Source organism: Colossoma macropomum, unplaced genomic scaffold (assembly GCF_904425465.1).
Source record: "Colossoma macropomum unplaced genomic scaffold, Colossoma_macropomum, whole genome shotgun sequence".
NCBI lineage: Eukaryota > Metazoa > Chordata > Actinopteri > Characiformes > Serrasalmidae > Colossoma > Colossoma macropomum.
In genome coordinates this window covers 13,663,207-13,689,531 of record NW_023494789.1, presented here as the reverse complement: position 1 = coordinate 13,689,531, position 26,325 = coordinate 13,663,207, and the positions used below count along the sequence as shown (strand labels likewise).

Sequence of the window (26,325 nt, the reverse complement as noted above, 5' to 3'; positions counted from 1 at the left end):
GGGTCTGAAAACAGAAAATATTTCATTTAACATATAAGTAGTTTATTTAGTCCAGGACTATTTATGTATCTATTGTTTGCATCTGCACTGGACTGTCTGAAGTATTTGAGGGCCCTGCCCTATTAGCTCAGTCAGTAATCCACCCTGGATATGATGTTCTGATTGTAGAATGCTGTGTTAGCTTCATGGCAGATGTAATGAGATTCCTTTCTTCCACTTTTGACTCAGTGCACAGAACATTATTCCAAAAGGCTTGAGGGGTCAAGGTATTTTTTGACAAATACAAGACAAGCCTTTAATTTTCTCTTGCAAAGCAGTGGTTTTTAACTTGCAATTGCCTGATGGATACCAATTTTGAGCAGTGTTTTTCTAATTGTGGAGACATGAATGCTGACCTTATTTGAGATGAGCGAGGCCTGCAGTCTCTTAGATGTTCATCCAGGTTCTTTTGGGACTTCCTGGGTGAGTCGTCACTGTGATCTTCTGGTATGACTTTTGATGTTCCTTCTGGGAAGATTCCTCACTATTCCTTTTCTCCATTTGGCAATAACGACTCTCACTGTGATTCACTGGAATCCCAGAGCCTTAGAAATGGCTTGTAGCCCTTTCCAGATTGATATATTTCTTTCTTATGTCTTAAGGAATTCGTTTTGATTGCAGCATATTGCACTACGTGTTGAGGCTTTTTAGCCTACTTCACTTTGCTGGAAAGGTTCCATTTAAGTGGCATTTAGATTCAACAGGGTTGGCAGCAGTCAAGCCTGGGTATGTCTAATATAATTAATTGTCTTGTGTCTTAGTTAATTGGTTGAGTGAATCACCAAGGGGGTGATTACTTTTTCACACAGGGTCAATGTGTGTTGAATAACTTTTGTCCTTCAATGAATGAAATGATCATTTGAAAACTGCATTTTGTCTTTATCCAGGTTATGATCTTTTTGTATAAAGATCTGTCAAAGAGAAACAATGCAAAATTATATTTGATAGTTTAACTACAGCAAAAAAAAAAAACCTGAAAGTTCAGCGTCGGATGCCCCCTCATGTATTGCATAGTAGGAAGTGGTTATATTATTTTGACATAGTTGTAATGGAGCTCTCTACTACTAGAATACACAAGGCTAAGGCTTCAACAACCTAAATATGGGAAAACTTGGCTGGTAACATTAGTGAAATGCTTAATGCAAGAGTATTTGATAGTGTTTGAAAATGGTAAATAAGTGATATAGAACACCCATACTGTAATGCATGCTAGGACATGACAGCAGAATAATTCTAAAGACTTTTGTACTTGGTTATATTTTTGGCCTATTTCATTCATACTACCTCTGTGAGACACTACCACCACCATGTATCACTGTTGGCATAATCAGGAATGGATTGTAAGGCCCCTGGGCACAAAAGTCTTGGGAAGCCTCCCACACTTCAACAATTACACATATTTAGAAATCTCAATTAAAATGAAATACAAATTGATTTAAATCTTACATAAACACTGTTTTGATGTAATTAATGATCTCTTTATGTCATTACTTGCTTTACTCTAGTATTTTTTTTATATATGTGTTGGTGGGGGTATGTAGACATATGTGTGTGTATCTATTTATATTTGTATAGACATAAATACTAAGTTATCTTGGATTTATGCTGCTTATCTTTTGTTTCTATGCTAACTTTGTTGTGTTGGTTTTCCAACTGAGGGTGGATGGGTGGGAGAGAGGGAGTATGGGGGGATTCATTTGTATCTGTGGTATCACTGTACATCTTGCTTTCTGTTTAGTGTTAAAACGAAAAAAGATTGAAACAATTAAGTGTAACAAATATGCAAAAATAGACTAAATTAGGCAATACGTTTTCATGGAACTTTGCCGGGAAAGAGAATGCAACCGAGTAATTAATCGTTTTAATAAGTTTGTTTTTTTTCTCCTAAATTTAATTCATATCATATTCATTATGCTTTTATGAAAGGCCTCAATTCAAACCCAAATAAAACCATTATGGATTAGATACTGCTTGTGGTTCTCATAGTCTTGTGGTCCTTAGAGTGTTATTTTTTTGATATTTCAGAATACTGATTTCACAGTGTGTCTGTTTCTAATAGCTCAGGAGGTTTATTTAAATGTGTGCTAGAGCTGCTGTGAACTTTAAAAGGTTTTAGGTCTATTTTCTACGACAATAGCGCAGAGGTGTCAAAACATTTCTGTGTTAAATCTTCTGGCAGTTTGCCCCAGGAGTGACCCTAACCTTTCAAGGTCAAATTTCCCCACCATGCTGTCAGATCAATACTAGCTCAAAGAGAAACCATAGAGAGCAGCATAAAAACACACATAAAACTGAACTGAACTTTGGATCTTCATGCTATTTAATGCTGGCAGTGCTCAGCCAACCACACCCTCGCTCAGCCCGAGCCAAACGACACTACACAACAGTGAATATGAGACAGTAGAAAGGATATTTCAGTACAATGTCTCATTAGTAAGGCGACAGTAATCAGTGTCTATCATTAAAGTTGTCGTTAACGCTGTGTACGTGTCCGGTATGAGTCCTGTTAAATTCTTTGGTCATTAGTGGAACAGATCACTTGCAGTAGAACACAATGGAAGGAAATGAGAACAGAAATACACACAGATTTCCCTTTCAGCCATCCTGAACTATCTCTGCCAACACTTTATTACCAAATAGAACACATCAGTAATGTCAGTACTCTCTCTCTCTCTTTCTCTCTCTCTCTCCCCCATCCATCCATCCATCATCTAAACCGCTTATCCTTCTGGGTCGCGGTGGGGTGCTGGAGCCTATCCCAGCTATCACTGGGCGGAAGGCAGGATACACCCTGGACAGGTCGCCAGTCCATCGCAGGGCAGACAGACAGACATACACATTCACACACACACTCACACCTAGGGGCAATTTAGCATGTCCAATCAGCCTGACTGCATGTGGGAGGAAACCGGAGTACCCGGAGGAAACCCACACAGACACGGGGAGAACAGGCAAACTCCACACAGAAAGGACCCTGGTCGCCCGGCCGGGAATCGAACCCAGGCCCTTCTTGCTGTGAGGCGACAGCACTATCAGTATTCCAGTATATTACTTTACATTACTTTAATATATTTTAACACATCCACTGTATTTTTCATGTGACCACTGTTTCGAGATTATGCTTGAAATATCCGGTTGGGTAACAAAAGTGTTGTTCGTTACAGGGCCTGCCGACACTCCCAAAGTTTTATTACATACCTCTGTAACATATGAATATCTCCATTAGTTTGCATTGAAGTTCCTGTAGCTACTGAATAATAAGCTTTTGTATGTAATAAGCCTGGATTGTTAAGGGGTTAAAGAAAGTGTGCTTACTGTTTAAGTTATTATTTTGTCCCACTAAACATCTCTGAGGCATTCTGGGATAATGTCAGTACAGCTGAGTGAAAATAAAACTATGACAAAAACAGCAATGCTACAAGCATAAACAGCAAGAGCTTAAGCATACTGGAGACTGTGGCTTCATTATGACTCCCTGAGGAGGAGAGTTCAAAGAGTTGTGTTTGGCCTTGCCCCCTGCGTACAGAGATTTCTGCAGATTCTCGGAATCTTTTAATGATATTATGTGCCATAGATGATGAAAAGCAAAAGTTCTTTGCTATTTTACATTGAAAATCATTATTCTTGAATTGTTGCACTATTTGATCATGCAGTCTTTCACAGAGTGGTGAACCCCTCCTCATCTATACTTCTGAAAGCCTCTCTCGGATGCTCTTTTTATACCCAATCATGTTAATGACCTGTTGCAATTAACCACCAGGTGTTTTTTTAAGCATTACACAACTTTACCAGCTTTTTGTTAACTCCGTCCCAACTTTTTTGGAATGTATTGCTGGCATCAAATTCAAAATTTCAAAAAAAAAAAAGAAATTCTCAGTTTCAACATTTGATATGTTGATATGTGTAGCATTTTCAATGAAATACAGCGTTTAAATAATTTGCACATCATTGCATTTTGTCTTCATTTTTCACAGCATTTCAACCTTTTTTAGAAATGAGGATGTATATTCCAATACAGAAATGTAATATATTGTAACAAATTATCAATATGTTACTTTCCAAAATATTATATGATATGGTACTTGTGCTGTACTAGTGCTGTTCCACTCCATAAAATCTATTATTTGTTATCAATATATTTTAAAATATAAATAGAATAACTTAATATAATACTTATTTGTATGCATCTCTGCATACAAATAAGTGAGGAACATCACTAGACATTTATTATGACAAGCTCAATGACGTGAACTGTAATATACGTTGTAAAATTTGCTGTAAGTCATTGTAAAAAAATTCATTGTTAACCGGTCAAAGATCAGCATCCACGGCTGTACAGGTTGGGGTGGTGGGGGTGTGCGGACGCATCCTAAGCTTGGCCACTCTCCTAAAGTGCACGCTCACTCTCCTTTAAAGTTCAGTCTTGCATTAAGAGCACTGGTGGCATTTGAAAAGGTGTCGTTTGGGCGGAGCTGAAGCAGAGCTGTTAGAGACAGCGCAGTGTCCTCAGGGACTGCACTACCTATTACTCTCCACTAAATTTGACCTTTATTTAATCTACTGCTACACTGCAGTGCATGACAGAAAGCTGGCAGTTATTTCAGAAAGGTCTGAGGAGGCCTTCAGCCTTCCAGCAGCAGCACAAACCAGCAATCAAATAGCCTGTTAAAGCAGCGACAACCCGCAAACAACTAGAAGTGCCTAGAATGACAGACTCTGCCTCAGTTCTGATGGCATAGAAGATATAATAATGATTGTAGGTTTAATGTTTAATTAAATAGTTGATGATGAGGAGAAGGAACATTTTGTTAGTTTCAGGAATGTCGGGATTCTTGTTCAGCTTTGATGGCATCATCACAAGCTTAAAGAAAGTAAAAATATGTCCTGAACATATGTTTTGTTCACAGAAGAAAAGTCTGCTCAGCTCATAGTTTTTTGCGGGAGGAGGGGGGTTCATTGGTTTCAATGATTGTTTATCACAGTGAGGATGAGATTTGTAGGCACTGGTGGGCCTGGGTAGACCTGGAACAAACCAGATTGATCACAGCGCCAGTATTCGAATTTGTGGCCAAATGATGTTCCTGGGGGACCCATAAAAATGAAATCAATTCTCGATTCAATCCAACAGAATATAGTATGTCATCTTCTACTCATTTCCAAAACCAAAAACAAATTTTGAAACACTGTTGTTGTTAGTGTTCTGCAAATTTGGCACATATGATGCTCTGCAACAAAAGCCGTAATGAGCTATATCAAAATCTCAAAGCAAATGTCTACTTCAGTGCACTGAGTCATCAAAGGTAAGACATAAATGGTCTATAAACATTTTTCATACCTGTCATGGCAGTACGCTTTAGCTTATGAAGATTAAGTTCAGTTTTTTAAGTTTTTTGTATTATATTTCTTCATCTTTGTACGTTTGAACTTGGTTATTTTGTCTTCACTTGGCAAAACATATGTGTGATGAGCCGACGCATACTTTACAGTGAAGTGTGTTGTTGTGTTGATTGTGTTTATGTAACTACAGCATTTGTGTTTAATGTGTACAGATTTACTATGGGTATAAGGATGTTATGACTAGTAAGGTCTAGACGTCCAATTAAGATATCTGAATAGCTTGGTATCATCTCAGTAATTAGATTTCTTAGTGCATGTGAACTCTTACTTTGATTTCTTTCGGATTTCTCAATCTGTGCATGTGCAAAAACAGTCCGCAGCACTGGAAATTAGCAAGCAGTGTTGCTGCGAGATGGCAGCAAAACACTTTTGGAGCAATGCTTTAACCAACTACAAGCTTGACAAAATGAAAAGTTGAATTATTGCTCATCTTTTAGATGATGTATGTTCATATTTTCAGGTAAAGTGGCACAATGTTTAAAAAAAAAAAGCGCGGCATGAAGTTTGAAATTATTTTGTCACGTCTTCTTCTGTGAGTTTTTTGGCTGGTTGCAATGCAGAAATCTGATTACTCTCTGATTCGTGTAGACCTGGAGTTTTCCCATTATCTGATTTCTTAAGTGCATGTAAATGTGTTAATCAGATTACTGACAAAATCTGATTTTCTGCAGGTAAATGCACTCATTGCTACAAATGGACATATGGACAAATGGGCATATTGGAATCAAATCTTTTTAAAGGCTTATTGCTTATCTTTTTCCAGTGAAGTATTTGGAATCTTTGAAAGGCTGTGCATAATTTGTTACTGTTCATTGTCCATTTTTATTGTTTGGACTTTAAATTTAATTAAGTTTTTGTTAAAATATTCAGCAGATAATTAGATTAATAATTTAATGTAACAGTGACAAGTCTAATGTTATTATAAAAAATGCATTCCTGTAGTTTGTCAATTAGCAAACTGCTAAATAGACATTTACAGTAACTCACCATGATAACTGATTTCCGCCACATCTGAAGGCTGCTTTTGATCAGATTCAGTTTTGATTCAGTGTTCTGTAATGACCCATAGCCTGATTAGTGCTGTGTGCTCTGTCCATGACTTTATTTGTATGGCAAACACAGTCCAAGTGGTCACTCAACACCTCCAGTTGTCTGATTGTGAGAATAATCTTTTAGCACTTCATCATTTTATTCTCAGGATGAGATTTTAATAATGAGACTCATGTGTTTCTTTTGCCAACTCTAAAACGGAAAGTCCCAGACTTCCCTCTGCCACTCCGCTGCATGTTTTTCATCAAATGTTCTGATGCTCTTCTGACTGTCCTTCACACTTCACATTAATCAAGGAGTACATTTGAGAAGGACAAGGAGAAGAAAGTGACCCTTAACCCAAATGTAGTTGATCAGCCATGATACTGCAAAAATGGCATCCTGGCAAGTAAAAGCATTATTTTAAGCAATATATAAAATATTTCGGTAACACTTTATTTGAAGACAACCTGAATAAGGACCTCATAAAACTGGAAGGAGTATTGAATTATCTATTTCTAAAGCAATAATTAAGTATGTATGAACACCCTATGCCATTAATCACAAGATGACATAGAATGTATTGTGAAGTTAATAAGTAGGCCTTGCATTTTAATATGGCAAACGGGTGACAGACATGGGTCCTTCTGTAACACCTTAAAAACTGCACATTTATACATATACAGCTGATATAGTGTTCTTATTTAGGTCTCTGCATAAGCCATAATGTTCATCACTTAAGTTTGAGGCCCCTCATATCAGTACAACGTAATTTGCTTCTTAAACAATCTTATGACATCTTTCAATTAATGACATAAGCTGTTCAGAAATACTAATTTATAGATATGTTATTCAATGCTTATGCATGTATTATGAAGTCCTTATGTAGGTAGCCTTCAAATGAATATTTCTCATGTTTAGACTCTTGTTAGAATGTTATGAGATTGTGTCTTGTTTCAAAGCATTTTTTGAGTGATTTCATTTTGAAAAATTGTTTTCATTTTAGTGGCAGATTATTTAACTTGTTTTGAGACATAATGCTTAAAGCAAGCAAAATGATCTGCAAACAGAATGTTGATATTTCACAACATAAAATATAAAAATGTCTAGAAATGAAGGTTAAATAATCATTCTTACAACAATTCGAAAAATGACAACTGTTTATTTATTGACTAGGTTAAAAAATCTTTTGGTTGCCAGGATCATTTCTGCAGTGCACAATGTTTTGAGTTTTGTAGAGCATTGAGGCTAACAAACAATGAAATCTTATACCCCACCAATTAGCATGGTGTTAATCATCACCTCAAACCATGTGAAGTTGTTTTTTAATCTTGAAAAGACTTGCTTGTGTGGTTTCTGACACTGTATAATCTTCTACCTTCTATAATATATAATTCATATTAAATTCCTGCTCAAATCAACCTCAAAACAAAATGTGACAATATATCACAGCACTACTTTTTTTGGCAATTGTAACTGAAGGCTAACTGCTAAAATGATGCTTGGCACAGTTCCTTTATCCTTAAGTTCAACACTTTTGGTGATACGCCAATCAAAAAGAGAAGGAAAATAAAATATCTAGTTCTTAACACAAGCCAATCCAATTCGGTCCCCAAAGCGTTTGTATCAGAACTATTGCAAAGCAATATCTCAGACATCTGGCAGCATTTTATGTAGTAATTTTATGTGAGGAGGATTTTAGAGGCAGACGTCTGGTTCCCATCACCACCACTGTGAATAATTCTGCCTCAGTAAGTTTCTGTAGAATGACAATTCTATTTTTACACCGATTTTAACACTAAACCACTCTGAACGACTTTGTTTCATCTTGATGATTTAAATTTGCACTATATAAGATTCAGGTGATTTGGAGACCTCTCTGGTGGAAATGTGTAATTGCGTACAACATGCAGTAGAACACTTTGTGACATGGCTTGTGTTTCGGACCCCTTCCCCCTGTGGATGAATCTGATGATTGATAGAGAATTCAAAGAGAACTCTGTCTAAACTTGTTGAAGGACACATCTTCTGAGTGAACTATCTACTATTGTCATCATATCTTTATCAGCATTATGATAATTTAGCATTTAAGACCTAAACATTGAACCAGACCTTCTTTTTGAACCTGTGTGTGTGACAATAGTACATAAAGACATATGACACTGTCTGAAAACATGAAAAAACATGTTCTGGTCAGCAAAAATTCCTGGGCCTGTTGCAGCATGCTATGCTAAACAGGCTGTGTTGACAAAAGTAAATGTTTATATAACATCAAAATCCCTTCCTCAACTCACTTATCCTAATGGACCTCCAGGCCAGAGTGCAGGAACTGCCCACTGAACATTTTTCAGTCTTTTATACATTAACTTCTTTAAAATTCTTCTGCAAGTCTCCCTCAGTGGCGGCTGCTGAGTCACCGCGAGAGAAAGAGAGAGAGTCAGATTCTTTTAGTCACGGCCACAGGCTAAACGCTGCACCACCGTAATCTGGGCTGTCAGTAATTAAGCGGGGGATAAATGGGCATGGCTGTGCTGGTGGGCTAAACTTTGATCAGGGTGGCGCTGTGAAATGGAGGCGACTTGAGAGACGCGCTGCCGTTTTCCAACGGCGCTTCGTGAAATCAAACCGCGGCCCTGTGAAGGGTAATTATCATGAAGTGGGTGGCATAGTTAGACACACACACACACATATATATGAGCGCACACTTACGCACACACACACACACACACACTTTCCAAACAGTTCTAATTTGCTGCTGTCAATTTACAACCCACAGTCCTTTTAATTTTTTGAGCAAATGCAACGAAGCAGCCACACTTTATGATTTAAGAGGCTGCATTTATTATTTAAACAATCTGATTGAAATGAACCACTGGAAATTATTGTTTTTGTTTTGCTGTGCAGTTGTTTTACATTAATATGATTAGTTATGCAATGAATTTCTTTTGCATTTAGTTTATATTCTGCATGGACAGGTTTATTTCAACATCAAAAATTGTGAATGTCTTCCTGCAATACAAGAACGTATACTCAACAACAACTTTTCATCAAGTTCAAAACATAACTCTTCTTATACTCTGACACAAATATTACAATGGCGTTTTAGAAAAAATTAAAATAATAGGCTTTGAGAAAAAAGTCATAATATTTCAAGAGTAATTATATTTAGAATAAATTCATAATATTTTGAGAATAAAATCATAATATTTTAATAATAAAGTTACAAGAATATGCTTGTGATATTTGAAGGATAAAGTGGGCTAGTTGTAGGGGGTCTGCCATAACGCGTTAGGGGCCTGGTTACTGTACTGACGACAATGAAGATGCTGAGCATACTGGAGTTGCACTCACTTCTTTATGGGTGAAACTGATATGAAAGTATAACTCTACCAACTCCTCAGCCTCCCTCATTTTAACACAAGGAATTTGCTACCTTCCTTTTGAAAAGCCTTTGACTATAATATTGTGACTTTTCCTGGTATTAATGCCACTTTAATGTCATAATTCTACAACTTTTTTTCTCAAAATATTACAACTTGAAACATTACGACTTAATTTTAGTCTACTATTTTACATTTTTTAACAGTGGCCCTAAAACACTGTCATAAAATATAATATTTTCATAAGCAAACATAGCATTACAGTATTTTTAATTATTTTATTCCCTGAATAACTGAAAGAGTCTTTCCATGTTTTTTCGTGTTTTATGGAAGGTGTTTGCAGAAGGTCAGTATCTGCAGATCTAAGATCACGTGCTGGAACACAAATAGACAGACACTCTGTGATGTAAGCAGAGCTTTAAGGTCATTTAGAGCCTTAAAAACTAGTAGCAGAACTTTAAAATCTATTCTAAGTGATACAGGCAGCCAGTGCAGTTCGTTTAAAACAGGACTGATGTGATTTCTCTGTTTTGTTTTTGTTAGGATCCTGACGCATTTTGTACAATTTGTAAAAAATGTGCTGTTTTCTTAGGAGGTCCAGTAAGAAGATCATTACAGTGATCAACTCTGCTGTAACAAATGCATAAACAAGTTTCTCTGCATCACTCTGAGAAAAAAAAAGGCTGAACATTTCTCAAATGATAAAAAAGACACTTTAGTGTTTACATGCAGATGAAACAGAGCTCAGAGTCTAAGATCACACCCAGGTGTCCTACTTCAGGTTTGGTATATGAAGCTAAAGAGCTGAGATTCTTATAAAGCAGCTTTCTCTGAGGTTTTGTAACAACACACCTGGTCAGTCTGTCTTGAGTCTTGATCATCAGAAGGAATGGAAGGGACTTATGATTATGTGACCAGTTTAGACCAGGTTGTTTGGGCAGAGAAAACAGCGTTTAAAGGAATGTGTTGTTGACTGTTATGAGTGAGCAAAGGGCATCTGAGATTCAACATAAACCTGAAACTCTCCTCGAAAAGCCCAAATAAATGTGCATGTGGGCGTACAGATCTTCTACAGAAGAATAACAGCAGGCAAATCTTAACACGTTCTCAGCAAACAGATCATGTCAGGTCAGGCATATCAAGTCCGAGCATGTATGCAGGTGTGAAGAATGAAAATTTGACATTGTATAAGTACTTTCACCTTTTTCACTCCGCCCCCTTCTCCTGTTTCAGGTGCAGGCAGGTATGAAACACACCTGTATGAGGGGGCACAACCTCCACACTGACTGAACGTCCATAACCACATGAGCCTCTTCCTTAACTCAGCCAAGACAGAGGATATTCTGGAGCACAGACCAGCAAAGACTGACCAAGAAAACACAGGGAGATCTTCTGCCACTACTACAGCCTGGTGAGTCGCGTTTTACAGCTCAGTCATGAGATTAACTGCACTAAGTGTGGAACAAGAATGCAGTACACAATGAGTAAAAGGCTCATTACAATAGAAGAGGAACAGTTTTGCTTGGAAAGTACACTGCAGATGGTACAATCATTGGACAGATTATCTGGGATTGTCAGAGAGCAGTGGAGGGTAATAGCTCACTTTTCGTATTTCCACTTTTCTGAAGCCTTTTTACTTTTTTTACTTTAATCGGCACCACTTTAGAAAGAGTTTATGAATGGTTATAATAGCTAATCAATTAAATTATAAACTCCTTCAAATATTCAATGAGCAATTTGCTGCTATTGGAACAAATTCTCATATCTCCAAAAAGGTAACTTTACAGGAGAAGGAAAAAACATATTTTATTTTTAATGTAAATCAGTGGAACCAGACTTTTTTTCTAAGTAATTTTGGGCCATTTCTTTTGGTCCATTTATCATGAAATTTGTGCACAATATAAAGGGTGACAAGCATTTTCAAATTATTTTAAAACCTGAAAAACAACAAAAATGGAGATATGAGATTTGGTTCCAACAATAGTGGATTACAACACACAAATAAAAGGCTGTTATATGTAATGAACATAAAAAGCTGACATTTTAATGCTGACTGATGGAGCAAGTTCAGTAAAAAGCTAGAGGTTTAATAGTATAGATAAATGTTGGCCCACTATTTGGCAAGAAACAGACATTTTTGTGCATACCTGCTTATTTATTATTAATTACCATTAATAAACTCTTCTTAAACAATTCATAACTTCTTTGTAAGTGTTGTCTTATTGATATATGGTACTCTATTGTGAAACACCCATAACTCTATAATTCCAAGGCCAAAAAGTGTCTATTTCTTCCTTTTAATCCACTCTTCTCCATTTATAAGATGTTGCCACAATTATTTTGATGTGTACAGGACATGCTTTTTATTGTTACTCTAATAAGGCAAATCAGTAATAAGCATGTTCATGCTTGAATGGGATTCTGAATGTGTACACTCACTGGAGCATGGAGCTTCTTTCATAATGTGATTTTAAAAGCAGATTTTCAGTTAAAGGAGTCAAAGACAGAACCGTCTGACTTAAATTGTAAGGTTACAGATATTTGGTAGAATGTTAATTAAATATTACCTTTGAATCAACAAAGCCTCTACATTGGATTATTCAAATAAATGCTACAAAACAGGCTAAGCTAATTCAGTCCCATGTCCTGTTCAGGTTCACAGGGAGATCATGCAGGCACTTGCTCTGTTCCTCACGGTGGTCTTCTCTGTGCTAAGAGGAGGTAAGTGCTTTTTTAAACCAGTTTTACTAAGGATGGGCAATGCTACTGAATTTGTTGTTGTTTCAATAATATGTCTACAAAGGCTAGTGTCGTAATATCAATAAAAATACTTCCAAAAGTTTTCTCATGTACATAAAAAGTCTGTAGTACAAATTGAGAGTCCTTGCTTTAGTCCTAACCTTTTTGTTAGAATTGAAAGAAGTAGCTTTACTGAGTCAGGAGGAAAGAAAAAGGCTAAATTATGATGCACATGCAGTGCTGTGAGTCGCCCTGTCAAGCCTGAAATAATTAAAAATTAAAATGACTTTGAAACATTTTAAAAAGTCATGGGAGTTTTTCAGGCTACATCATATGACTCAGTGTTTAGATCTCAAATGCAAAGGGGTCTGAAACACAACCCACTCTACACTCTCTTGCACACAATGCATGCAATTACACATTTCCACTAGAGAGGTCTCCGTTTAAGAATCATCTTTGTGCTAAGATGCTTCGGGAAAACCCAGCCCTGTCCAATATATACCCGTATAATGCCTGTTCATCAACATGTTGTTGTAGTAAAAATGTCAGGATCAGAAGTATCAATACAGTATCGATCCATTCATCGATCCATTCGGTTTTCACTTTGTTGTTGAGCAGCTGTTTTTTCTTTTACCCCTTCATCATGATCTTTGTTATGTTGTTATTTTTTCAGGTGCAGGTCATGTGAAGGTCCAAACAGAGGAGGTTGTTTGGTCAGCGTGCGAGCAGAGTGTCACCCTCTTTTGTAACATTTCAACCCCGCACAAAAATTTTAGCATTGTGGATTTTTTTTGGATGAATTCCTCGCAAGGAAAACTCTGCACACACTCTGCCACCCTGAATACAGAAACCTCTGATCGCTTCCACTGTCAGTACACTGATCTGCAGCAGTTAGCATTGACCATTCTGAGTCCCGGGAAAGATGAAGAGGGGCGGTACTTCTGTAAATTGTTCTCAGATCGTGGTCATGACAGAGCCAACACAACCCTGAATGTCTTAGGTGGGTATTTTTAGCTTTCACAGTCAGGACACAAGAATTTTTTTTAAAAGCATGTAGAATGTGGAAAGCTTGGGCGGTCTGGTCATCAAGTGTGAGGTTTTGTCAAACTCAAATAACCAGTGTCCAGTAAAGTGTCCAAATAGGGTTGTATGAAAAGTAATGACAAGTGACAGGCATTCAGATGTTGTGTTTCTTGGGGTGGTTAACATGTTTGATAAATCATCACATCCATTTACTTTCAACACATGAGGAATTTTAGCTGTGGCTTGTGCCGTCATTAGTTGACTGTGTAAAACAAAAGAATTAAGAACAGAACAACAGAGCAGGTTAACTACAACACAGTAAAAATAAAAGGGCAGATTTTAGTGGTCAGAGCTTTTCTTTAGACTTTATGTGAAAGACCCCCCGTATTTAAATTTCATATGCACGTGTCGCTGCTGTGAGAAAAAAACCCTCTATTGCTGAAAAAATAACTTTACAGGAGAAGGAAAAAACCTACTTTACTTTTAATGTAAGTCTATGGAACCAAACATTTTTACAAATAATTTTGGGCCGTTTGTTCTGGTCCATTCATCTTGAAATTTGTACACAATGTAAAGGGTAAGAGGCTTTTAAAATATGTCAAAAACTGAACAAAATGGAGATACAAGGTTTTGTTCCTCCAGCAGCAATATGTAGATGTAGATATGTAAAAGCCAGACCTATACAAGTTTATTTTTGTGGAGCCCTTTAATCATGCAAAGGGTTCTTTAAGAGTTCATGGTTCCATATAGAATCATTTTTTAGAACTCTTGAAGAACCATCACTTTTAAGATTGTGCATATAATGTTTACATTTTTCAGTGAGCTTTTACATATTGTTTTATACTGAGTAATAAACAAGGGCTAATTTTCAGTCTAGCATTCAAACATCAAAGTATAGTCATATGCTCTTCATTAAAAGGGTTCCAATAGTGGAACATCATCCATCTTTTCAAAATGGAAGCTTTTCAAAAAGGTTCTATATAGAACCATCTACAGAACTTGTTTAAATTTCTTTGAACTCCTTGTGTAAATAAAGTCAATCAAAAAAGTTGTTTTGAAAAATTGTCATTCTGATGTTGTCAATTTTCTCTTCCTGCAGAGTGCCCTGTAAGGATATCTGACCCGATGGAGTCCAGCAAACTGGAAAACCAAGCCAGCACTTTACAAAGAAAATGGACAACTTTGGTGCTTTTATTAGCAGGACTTTTATTTGCTTTTCTATAAAAGCAAACATTTTTGGATGGTCCAAGATCCTGCAGATGGATGATTCTTTCTGCTTCTGTGAGATGTGAAAAAAATGGGTTTTTAGGAATTTTGGGGGAATTTTGGTTAAAAAGAAGAACTGATTCATCAGAGAAGTACAGATTGAAAACTGATTCCAGTTGTATTGGGGATCAATTGTAGGTTTTTTTGTATCTCAGGAATGTAGGAGAGCTGTAAAAAAACTGTTCCCATAATGTGCAAATTTCTTCTGGGAGAAATATGAATCTCTCCCTGTGAAGCTGGACTAATCTGATGCAATTTTTGTATACATTTCTGTGCTTTGAGGTAAATGATGTTCTGTATATTTCTGTAAATACACTTGTACACACACCTTCCACAATAAACAACAGTATCTGACTGACTCTCTTAATGATTAACTCCAGTTATCAGACTCAGTTCTGTGTAATCCAGGCTGTGACCTGTAAAGGTATGTGTTTGAAGAGCTTATCTGCAACAAGGAGGTTTTTAAAAGGAATTCTTTTCAAACATATTCATGAGTCATTTCAGGAAGTGATCACTGTGTGCTGACTGTATTGAGGCACCCCACACCCTGCTAAAGACCATAGCTCAAGCTGGTTTGAATAGTAGGTGATATTTTAAAAATCTTTGTGATAAACATATTTAACTGTGCCATTTTTGAATATTTAAACATGTACCAATATAAGCACATGCATGGCAATATAGTGAAACATATGCATATGCCACTGCTGTGAGAACAAAAGTTTGTATTTCAGAAATAAACATTTTACAGGAGAAGGAAAAAACATACTTTACTTGTAATGTAAGTCAATGGAAACACATTTTTTTTATTTTGGCCCCAATATAAATGACATAAATTTGCGCACAATATAAATTCAAATTATGTCAAAACCTGAAAAATGACAAAAATGGAAATACGAGGTTTTGTTCCAGCAGTGATATGTAGATGTACTATATGTAAAAGCCAGATCTTTACAAGTTTATTCTTGTGGACCTAAGTTGTTAAATATTGCCCTCTAGTGGTTATATTGCATTCCTCACACTGGGTTGAAATGAATTAAAGGGGAATTCCACCAGTATTTTAAACTTTCTGCACAATTCGGTCATAAAGACCTAAATATAGCCGTTCAGAGTGGTTTGGTGTGAAATGCTCTTTTCTAGAGGAACTTCTAGAGGAGTCTGTGCACAGTGGTGGTGATGGGAACCAGACGTCCACCTCTAAAAGCTCAGCTCACAGAAAGTTTTTATGTGAAATGGTTTTCAATGTGCCTCATTTTTCATGTTGGTTTTGAGAATATTTTTGGTCTAAAATATATTTTTTAAAATCCATTCATTGTTTATAGATACATGTAGGGTAGTGTGAAGCAAAATAGCCCCAAAATGAAGACTTTTTTCAGATTTATCACTATTTCACCATCATTAACATTCCATATAAACACTCAGAAGACACGTGTTGGTTCACTAGTGGTTTTGGACAGTAAATAAAATGGCTATATTTGTGTTGTAGTCATGGTGACCCCTGGTTCCTATCGCCACCACTGTAAAGAAATCTGAACCATTTCACACCAAACCACTCTGAATGACTCAGTGAATGACTTATGCAGAAATTTTGAAAGGAATTCTCTTCTAAAACATATCAGAAACCTGTTTAAATGATTCAAAGCAATAAGTTAGCAAAATGTAAGACGCTAAATATTGTTCTGGTAACTTCACAAACCTTTTTGATTTTTTACAGTGTGTAGCACTATATTAATTTGCCATCTTTTTTAAGAGTGTATGCAAACGTTTGAACACCCTCTGTCAAATTAGATTAGCTGATTGTCTATATCGAAGAATATCGGCATATATTTGCTCATGTTTGCATTATTGCATCAAAATATACATACAATATATGCGATGTTGTAAAATGTATTTGAACGGTACATTTAACCAGGCCAATATTTAAATATACATTCACATATATGGCAACATATTGAAGATAATAAATGATGTATATGTGATAGTAAAACAAATGCAGAAAAATATTACAGACATGGCACATATTTTGAAAAATGTATGGAAATATATATTTTTTTCATATGGGTTTATTAAGACATCCTCTACAGTGAAGAAAATTGATATATATAATAATCTATAAATATGTTTTTGTTTTTGGCCCTATATACATACATATAAATATATATATATATATATATATATATATATATATATATATATATATATATATATATATGTATATATATATATATATAATGCATGTATGTATATGTATATGTATGCATGTATGTATGTATGTATATAAAATACACATATATATATATATATATATATACACACACAGAAGTTCATTTCACATATATATATATATATACACACACAGAAGATATGGTAATTTATTTTTCACTTTTTTGCATATTACTGTATGTAGTTTGTACTTTTCCTGCTTTAATATTCACCTAATTCAACACAAAATTAAAAAACACAAAATCTAGTCCTTCATCCAAATTACTCACATGACATATGTTAACTGTTAAAATCGATCATTCTAAAGTGATTTTAGTGCAGCTGATGAAACTGGGCTGCGTGATATGGAGAGTGAGAAGCGATAATTTTGCAGGTAAATGAGAAATGCTTCATTATTTAACAGGTCAGTGGGTTAATGCTTCATTTCATCCATCCGTGAGCTAATGAAGCGAGTGCGCGTGAGTTAATCACCCGCTTTATAATGCAAACAAAATGCATGAGCTTTCCTCATTTACTGAGAGGACGAGGGGCTGTTTCCTTAGAGACGGGGGTCAGAGGGTTACACAGTGGGGACATTATTATTAATTTGTATGCAGGAGTCCAGTTTGGGTGTTTTTGATTTGTGGGTGATATATTGTGTGGGTGAGAAGAGAAGAATAGAAGCGGAGTGATTTGGTGCTTTAAGGTGCTTTAACGATTACTGATGATACCTGTTCATTTAAAACAATACAAAGAGGTGAAAGCTTTTATTTTAAGCTTCTCAAAGGAACAGCTTAGCTAAACATGCTAATGTGGCTTATGATGAATGGCCACCAGTTAGCATGATTTCACTAGCATGATGCTAATTAGTAGCTTTGTAATGTCATTCGCTGTTAGAAACATTAGCATACTGGACTGAACTATTTCTTAAATCTATGCACTGCATTTTGTTACTTTACACAAAGAATTGAAAAATGTATTAAACAGTGAATTACATTAAGCATATAAAATATATGAACAATTTAGAATAATTTTTTTAAATAATATGCATAATATAGGGTGGCGCGGTGGCGCAGCGGGTAGCACTGTTGCCTCACAGCAAGAAGGGCCTGAATTCGATTGTCCAGGCGACCAGGGTACTTTCTGTGTGGAGTTTGCATGTTCTCCCTGTGTCTGCATGGGTTTCCTCCCACAGTCCAAAGACATGCAGTCAGGCTAATTGGACATGCCAAATTGTCCCTAGGTGTGAGTGTGGGTGTGACTGTGTATGTCTCTCTGTCTGCCCTGTGATGAACTGGTGACCTGTCCAGGGTCCTGCCTTCCACCCAATGACTGCTGGGATAGGCTTCAGCTCCCCCTGCAAACCAGAAGGATAAGCGGCTTAGAAGGTGTGTGTGTGTGTGTATGCATAATATATTTTGTGCCTTTGCATTGGAGGGTTTGGTGGTTTTCAACTCATAATGGGTTGTAAATGACCTGATACGTTCTCTCAGCATTAATAACATTACAAACTGACCATTCATGAAGAACTACAGCAGTGGTCACCAACCCTCATAAAGATCTGCTTTCCTGCAAAGTATAGTTCCAACGTTCATCTAATAAGCTGCCTCTAAACCAATGGTCTCCAACCCTGGTCCTTCTCCAGAAGTTCTTGATTAACTAGATCAGATGCATTTGTGTTAAAAAGAGGAGGAGGCAGCATGTTACACTACACAGGAAGGTAGATTTCCATGTACATGGTTGGTGACCACTGCTTATAACTCTAATGCATGTGATCCAGTATATCAGGGACCTGGGAAGAGGTTAATCAGCTGGAGAAGGTGTGGAGGATTGTGGTTGGAACTGGGCTCTGCAAGAAGGTATAGATCTCCAGGACCAGCGCTGGTGACCACTGAATTAGAGGACGGCTAACACAAGCTGTGCATTAACAGACGCTCAAGCTCCTAGCTGTGGTCAGAGCTACAATGATGGGGTTTCTGAAAAATTAGCCTGTAAGTGTGAGTAGAAAACAGAGGTGGGCTCGCATCGCTTCTTCTTTAAAGCTGGAAAAATTGGAGTCGCACCACACCGCCTTTTTTCTGGGGGCTCACAGTAGCAAAGCCTAGGCTGCAGCCGAGGTAGGGTGGGTTCTCGGAAAGGACTGTCCTATGAAGACTCCTCCTTCGTAGCCTATTGGTCACACAAAAGGAACAGTCCTAACAAGGCTGTGTGATGACATCACCAGAAAGGTCCTGCCTGTTGCAATTGCAGTGTGAAACTTGTGAGGGAACTGGTGAGAGAAAACGGAGCCCATCGCATTAAGTTTGTTGCTTTTTCATTTCTTCATGGAAATGGAGGAGATGTTCTTATGTAGTACAGTAAACTACATATACACAAATACTTTTAAATAAAATAGGATATATGGATGATATACGATATATGGACATAAAACTGTTTTAAAAAAAAGCTTCTCAGTGTGCAGCACATTCAATGGGACTTAACCAGCCAAAAAAAATGACCCATACATGCTCCGCCCACAAAGGCAATTTTTTGAAGCTACAAGGTTGAACATGCTTTATAAAGCATAATCGAAATCCCTTCCAAATTACAGCTTTTTAACATTAGATATTTTGGGGTAAAACATTATTTTATATGCATTTGAAATGTTCCACTATCAGGACAGATCAGGTGTAGTGTTTGGTTGTATAATTTCCCACCAGCCTCATCCAGATTAGCTACAGCAATAGCTATAGCTCTGTTGTGTAGTATTTTAAACCAGAACCTCAACATTACTGTTAGCACGCTAGCAGTCCAATGTGAATAATTTGCCTATTTTGGCAAAAATTGAGTTACAACTTCTTTTGTGGTCAAGTTAGATTTTATTTTCTAAAATCTGTTTGGTCTTGGGGGGCCAAAGTGTAATGTTGGGTGGGACGATGAGCTCAAAAACAAAATGGTATACAAATAATAAAAGGTACTGATTTTTGAAGAAAGTATTGAGTTTTTTTAAAAATGAGAAGTAAAATGTTAAAAAAATTAAAAAAATTAAAAAGAAATTAAGAATTGATTGTTATGGCTGCAAATAAGTAAACTAATCCTCGATAGAGAACACATTCAGTTATGTCAAACAAGTTTAGCAAATTGTTAAATATTTATTTATTTATTTTTTATTTTTATTTATTTATTTTTTTTGCATCATTTGAGTTCAACATATTGAAAAAAAACAAAATATATAAAATGTGCCAACATTCACACAGGCCTCATTTTAGGTTTTATTTTATGTTAAAATCAGTAAATAAAAAGTAATTGTGCATTAAATTTTGCAGAAGTGTGTTCTATAGAGGATGTGTACTCATTTTCTAAATTTGTACTAAATTTGGCAAAAAATAGACCCTCACTCACCCTCACAGCTCATACTTGTGTCCAAACTGACCCATACAGCGGCATCCATGTTTGAGCATTCCTGGTCAAATTATGTTTTGGTGATTTTCTAAGTGAAAACACATCCTGTACAATTACTTCTTTATATTTTAATGCAAATTTGCTGAATTTTAAAATATTAGAGAGAAAAATTTAGATGTAAAATGTTGCGTGTGCAAAAGTTATGGCAAATTTTATATTATTTTCCCATTATGTTAAACAAATAAATAAAAAATATGACCAAAAAATTTGCAATAAAATGCCATATTTAAGTGTGTTCTGTGTAGAGGATATGTTAACTTTTTCACAGTTAGAAAATCAGCAAAACATGCAATTTGACCAGGAGTGTTCAAACATGCACACCGCTGTAAGGGTCAGTTTGGACAGAAGTCTGAGCTGTTAGGGTGAGTGAGGTAGAGTCTATTTTTTGCTGAATTTAGCCCCCAGGAAAACACTCCTCACGCTTTGACTGAGAAACAACTTTGTCCCATTTTAAGCATCCTGGACTGCAGTTTTTAGGTCAGACTTTTTTCAGAGTAGTGCGAGAAGAAAGGCTGACATTTACACGCCAAAACTGCTTGTAGGGATTTTAACAATGCCAAGCATGTCAAGGAGCCAGAATGAATGATTCGGAGGTCACTTTATGAAGGTCCATGTGTATCTAGAAATGGCTGTCCAGAACAGTTATAGCCTGTGGCTCTCTGAGTGTTCGGAGGAGAGAGAAGAAAAGGACAGTTTTTAGGAAAAGTCTGAAGAGGTCCTGACTCTAATTATGAGTCTCAGATTAAACTGTTAAAACAGATTGAAAAGCCTGTTCAGTAAACTGCAAAGTCTCAGTATCAAAGAAGTCTCAGTATAATTGATGTACAAATTATCTACAAAGTCGTGATTCATTGTTTTTCTCGATGCATGGTTTTTAATTCCTCACAATGCAACTGCTTCGCTCGTAAAAAGGAAAAAATAATCCTGAATAATTTGCATTGGTCAAAAATAAATTTTTAGATGTTAAGAATCAAAGGATTGTGATTTATTTACAAACCGAACTTGTCTAAACAAATATGATTTTTAAACAAACATGCACTGTACTTTAGATACTTGTATACTTTAGATACTTGTATATTTTAGATACTTGTATACTTTAGATACTTGTATACTTTAGATACTTGTTTGCTTTAACTCAGTATGCTTGCATCTTAATTCATGCACCGGTCACTCTGTTTTACCTTTGATAGTATGATACTGTAGAGATGATGGTGAAGAATGAAGCATGAGATGCTGCAGAGCACTAAACAAAGCTCTTTATTTGGAAAAATCCACAGGCTGTACTAACTTGAAGTCACTGCGGTGACCTTAATAGCATCCTTTATATGCAGAGCAGCAGAAGAGCCACCACCTTATCATTACTACAAGAGACCCCCAAGGCATTCCCCAATTTAGATTGAACTCAAATTATCTGCCAGTATTTTGAGATAATTTCACTTAATAAAGGTACCTAAAACAAGTAAAACTGCCTAGAAATAAGCTAGATAATTTTATATTAAGCTTGCCACAATCTCAATAAGAGAAATATATTTAAGATAATTTTAATTGACATGATACCATTTTTACAGCGTAAAGGGAAATTTTCAAAACGTCCACATAATTTTATAATTAAGATGTAAACAAAGTCATTAAGAGTGGTTTAGTGTGAAATGCTCTGTTTTAGAGAAACTTACAGAGTCAGAACTGTTCACAGCGGTGGTGATAGGAACCACATGTCCACCTCTAAAAGCTCCCTCACAGAAAGTTATTACATGAAATGGTGCCTGATGCCTGAGACGTTGTTTTCCTTTAGTCTTGGGATATCGTTCTGACTAATATTTATTTTTGGATAGTATATAAAATGGCTATATTTGTGTTGTAATCATGGCAACCCCTGGTTCCTATCACCACCACTGTAACGAAGTCAGAGTCAGTAAGTTTCTACAATTAACCATTTTGCACCAAACCACTCTGAATGACTTCGGCACATCTCAACTGCTGAGCTATGCAGAATTTTTTTTTAAACATCGGTTGATTTTCTCTTTTAAGTTGGGAACTGCAATGTGGCTACATCACTGTTTTCAGCTAATATTTGAGGGGAATGAACAGTAGATTTTTTTTTATTTTACTTTACAAGAGGCTGTATCTCTATGAACTCCATCTGAAGAGTTACAGGTACAACCAGTGTAATAAAAAAACAGCGTTCTCCCTGATCTCTGATTGCTGTGATTCTTCACTCTGCATCACTGTGATATATTCTGCATCCACTGCCAATAAAAAACATTTTTTTTTATTTAGTTGACATATGGCTGCTTTGATGGTAAGTAATGTGTAATAGAGTCGTGCATGCGCTAATAGCAATTTAAATCAGATAAAATATCTGTTTTTTTAATCAGTTATCACATTAGCTCTACCATTAAAGGGATTTCTCATTTTACTCTCTCTGCATAATTTAGTGGTTAAGAGGTAAACAGAGTTATTCATAGTCGTTTGGTGTGACATAGTTGATTGTAGAGACTCTTTTCTTTACAGTAGTGGTGATGGGAACCAGGGGTCACCCTGAGTACAACACAAATATAGTCATTTTATTTACTATTGAAAACCACCAGTGAACCTACACGTATCTTCTGAGTTTTATGGAATGTCGATGATGATTTAAAAAAGCAGTAAAATAAAAAAAAAATAAATAAAAAAAAATAATAATAATAATAATAAATGTTTTTTGATTTGGGATTATTTTGCCATACAACGCCCTGCATGTACACCTCCACCATGATTGTCCCAGACATCATGCAGTCTATTTATAACCATTTCATCTAATAACTTTCTGTGAGGGAGCTTTTAGATGTGGACGTCTGGTTCCTATCACCACCACTGTGAACAATACTGGTTCAGTATACCTTTCACATCTCTCTGAATGAGCTTTCTTTACATCTTAATGTTTTAATTATAAAGAAATTGATGTCATTTCCCTTTAAGGAAACTGTAGCTGATTCAGCTGCCTTTGGGGAAGACTAACAGCCACACAGCAGGCCCATAAACGAAAATAATGGCACTTTACCCTCATCACATGAAGGCCAGAGGCGACAGTAGGCTGTAGTGGGCAAATAAAATCATTAGATTTCAGCACAGACAGATGAGGAGGACCAGAGGCAGCAAGAAATGCAATTAACTGCTGAAAAGAAATATGAAAAAACAAAAATGATTTGGACACTAGAGGGCGCATGTGGTCTGATTTTTTTTTTTTATTTGAGAGGTCTGTGAATGCATGATCACCTGAGGCAAGCATTGCTAGACTGTTCTGTAAATTGAATTGGACATTTCCCATCAACCCTAATCATTCCTTGTTTATTTACAGTAGAGGAGCCTTGGGGCTGTTATATGAATGCTTGTACATCCTGGAAATTTACCAGCCTGGAGGGTTTAGTCTCAACCTTAATCTGACACAAGTGACCCAACTAAAGAACGTCGTCAGGGTCATTTGAATATTGAAGATTTGCTGCTTTTCTGTTTCTTATTGATTCAGTGTTTGAAATCTATCAGTATTACAAATATTAACCCTAACATTCCTGGTGCCATGCATGCACTCACTGGCCCCTTTATTCCTAAAGTCCACTCATTGGCCACTTTATAAGAAACACCAACCTTGTACTTCCACTCACTGGCCACTACATTAGAAACAACTACCTTGAACTTACACTCACTGGACACTTTATTAGAAACACTGACCTTGCACTTCCACTCACTGACCACTTTATTAGAAACACCTACCTTGTACTTCCACTCACTTACCACTTTATTAGAAACACTAACCTTGTACTTCCACTCACTGGCCACTTTATTAGAAACACCTACCTTGTGCTTCCACTCACTGGCCACATTATTAGAAACACCTACCTTGTACTTACATTCACTGACCACTTTATTAGAAACACTAACCTTGTACTTCCACTCACTGGCCACGTTATTAGAAACACTAAGCTTGTACTTCCACTCACTGGCCACTTTATTAGAAACACCAACCTTGTGCTTCCACTCACTGGCCACATTATTAGAAACACCTACCTTGTACTTACATTCACTGACCACTTTATTAGAAACACTAACCTTGAACTTACACTCACTGGCCACATTATTAGAAACAGCTACCTTGTACTTCCACTCACTGGCCACTTTATTAGAAACACCTACCTTGTGTTTTCATTCACTGGCCACTTTAATAGAAACACCTACCTTGAACTTCTACTCACTGGCCACTTTATTAGAAACACTAACCTTGTACTTCCACTCACTGGCCACTTTATTAGAAACACTTACCTTGTACTTCCACTCACTGGCCACTTTATTAGAAACACTTACCTTGTACTTCCACTCACTGGCCACTTTATTAGAAAGACCTACCTTGTACTTCCACTCACTGGCCACTTTATTAGAAACACCTACCTTGTACTTCCACTCACTGGCCACTTTATTAGAAACACCTACCTTGTACTTCCACTCACTAGCCACTTTATAAGAAACACCAACCTTGTACTTCCACTCACTGGCCACTTTATTAGAAATACTTACCTTGTATGTCCACTATCTAGGTCAGTCACATCAAACTGAGGATCTTCCAGGCCAAAGTGCTGTGGATATCAACGTTTATCCTCATCTAACACTCTGATTACAGGTCATAAAGTCCTTGCTAATTAGCTGATGGGCTAAATCAGGTGTGTTTAACGAGTCACTGTGTTGAAGTCTGCAGTGTTTTGGCAGGACTAGAGGTCTGGAATTTGACACATGATCTAGGTGTACAATTACAGACTGTAGCCCATCTGTTGCTGGACAGTTTCTCACCTCTGTTAACTTACCCCCAAAAATTATTGGTCAGTTCCTGACCACAGGACCACTTCTGTACTCACATATTATTTGAGCAATGGTCAATTCTCAGCACAGCAGTGACACAGCTAAGTTGAAAGAAGACCACCACCCAAAAATATCCACCCAGGGAACTGAATGCTATGCTTTGTCCATCCACAATGTGTTCAGGTTAACCATGTTAACCTTGTCAGCACCCAGTTATAGATCTTGCTTCTATTAGCCTCGGCTCCTTTTAAAAGAATATTACATCAGATCCAAGCAGAGCAAACATGCAGAAGTCTTTCTTATCTCAGCATAGCTTCAGTCAAACTGCTGACTTTTTGCTGACTGTGATTTGGTGAGTAAGACGTCTGAAGATTTCTAGATTTCTGTTAACTTGTAATGATGTACTGTACTGTACTGTACTGTAAAGAGTCAGAGGTCACATGTAATTTGTGTAATTCCCAGTCAACACAGCACATTTCAGCTTCAGAGAAAAACATACAATTACACAAGAGCCTTAACAACTAAATAATATCTCTTTTTTTTTCAGTATTTTGTGTGACACTCTGCCTTCATTACGGCTTCCATTCCTGTCAGGAGACTCAGTTTGAGTTTCTCAAAGAAATCTGCAGACACACATCCAAAGTTCAGTCTTAGAAGTTGGTTGAACATTTTCTGAAGTAATCCAGACACATTCAGTGGTGTTGAGGTCTGGACTCTGGGGTGGTCAGTCCATTGTTCATCTTCTTTGTTTGATGTGTCCGTCTCCTTTTCTCAGTGAGGTTCTTCTTGAACAGCTACACATCCTTTCAGACCCATAGCGCTGAGTCGTCTTCTCACAGTGGAAGGATGGACAGAAACACCTGTGGATGTTTTCAGATCTGAAGCAGCTTGATTTTCTCCTCTCTCTCAAAGATGAAAGCTTTAAGTGCTGTTTATCTGATGAGGCAGTTTTGTGGTCTTCCAGGTGGTTGTTAGGAGTCCAATT

General features: G+C 36.7%; 1 long non-coding RNA gene across 1 annotated transcript in view; it reads left to right on the top strand.

The window, feature by feature from the left end:
• Nucleotides 1-15,247, top strand: part of LOC118807952 — a 32,116-nt gene extending 16,869 nt beyond the window's left edge. The window contains exons 3-6 of the long non-coding RNA XR_005007246.1: nucleotides 11,079-11,256; nucleotides 12,500-12,566; nucleotides 13,258-13,584; nucleotides 14,707-15,247. This is a non-coding gene — a long non-coding RNA (uncharacterized LOC118807952). The remainder of the gene's footprint in view (nucleotides 1-11,078; nucleotides 11,257-12,499; nucleotides 12,567-13,257; nucleotides 13,585-14,706) is intronic.
• Nucleotides 15,248-26,325: the final 11,078 nt, after the last annotated feature.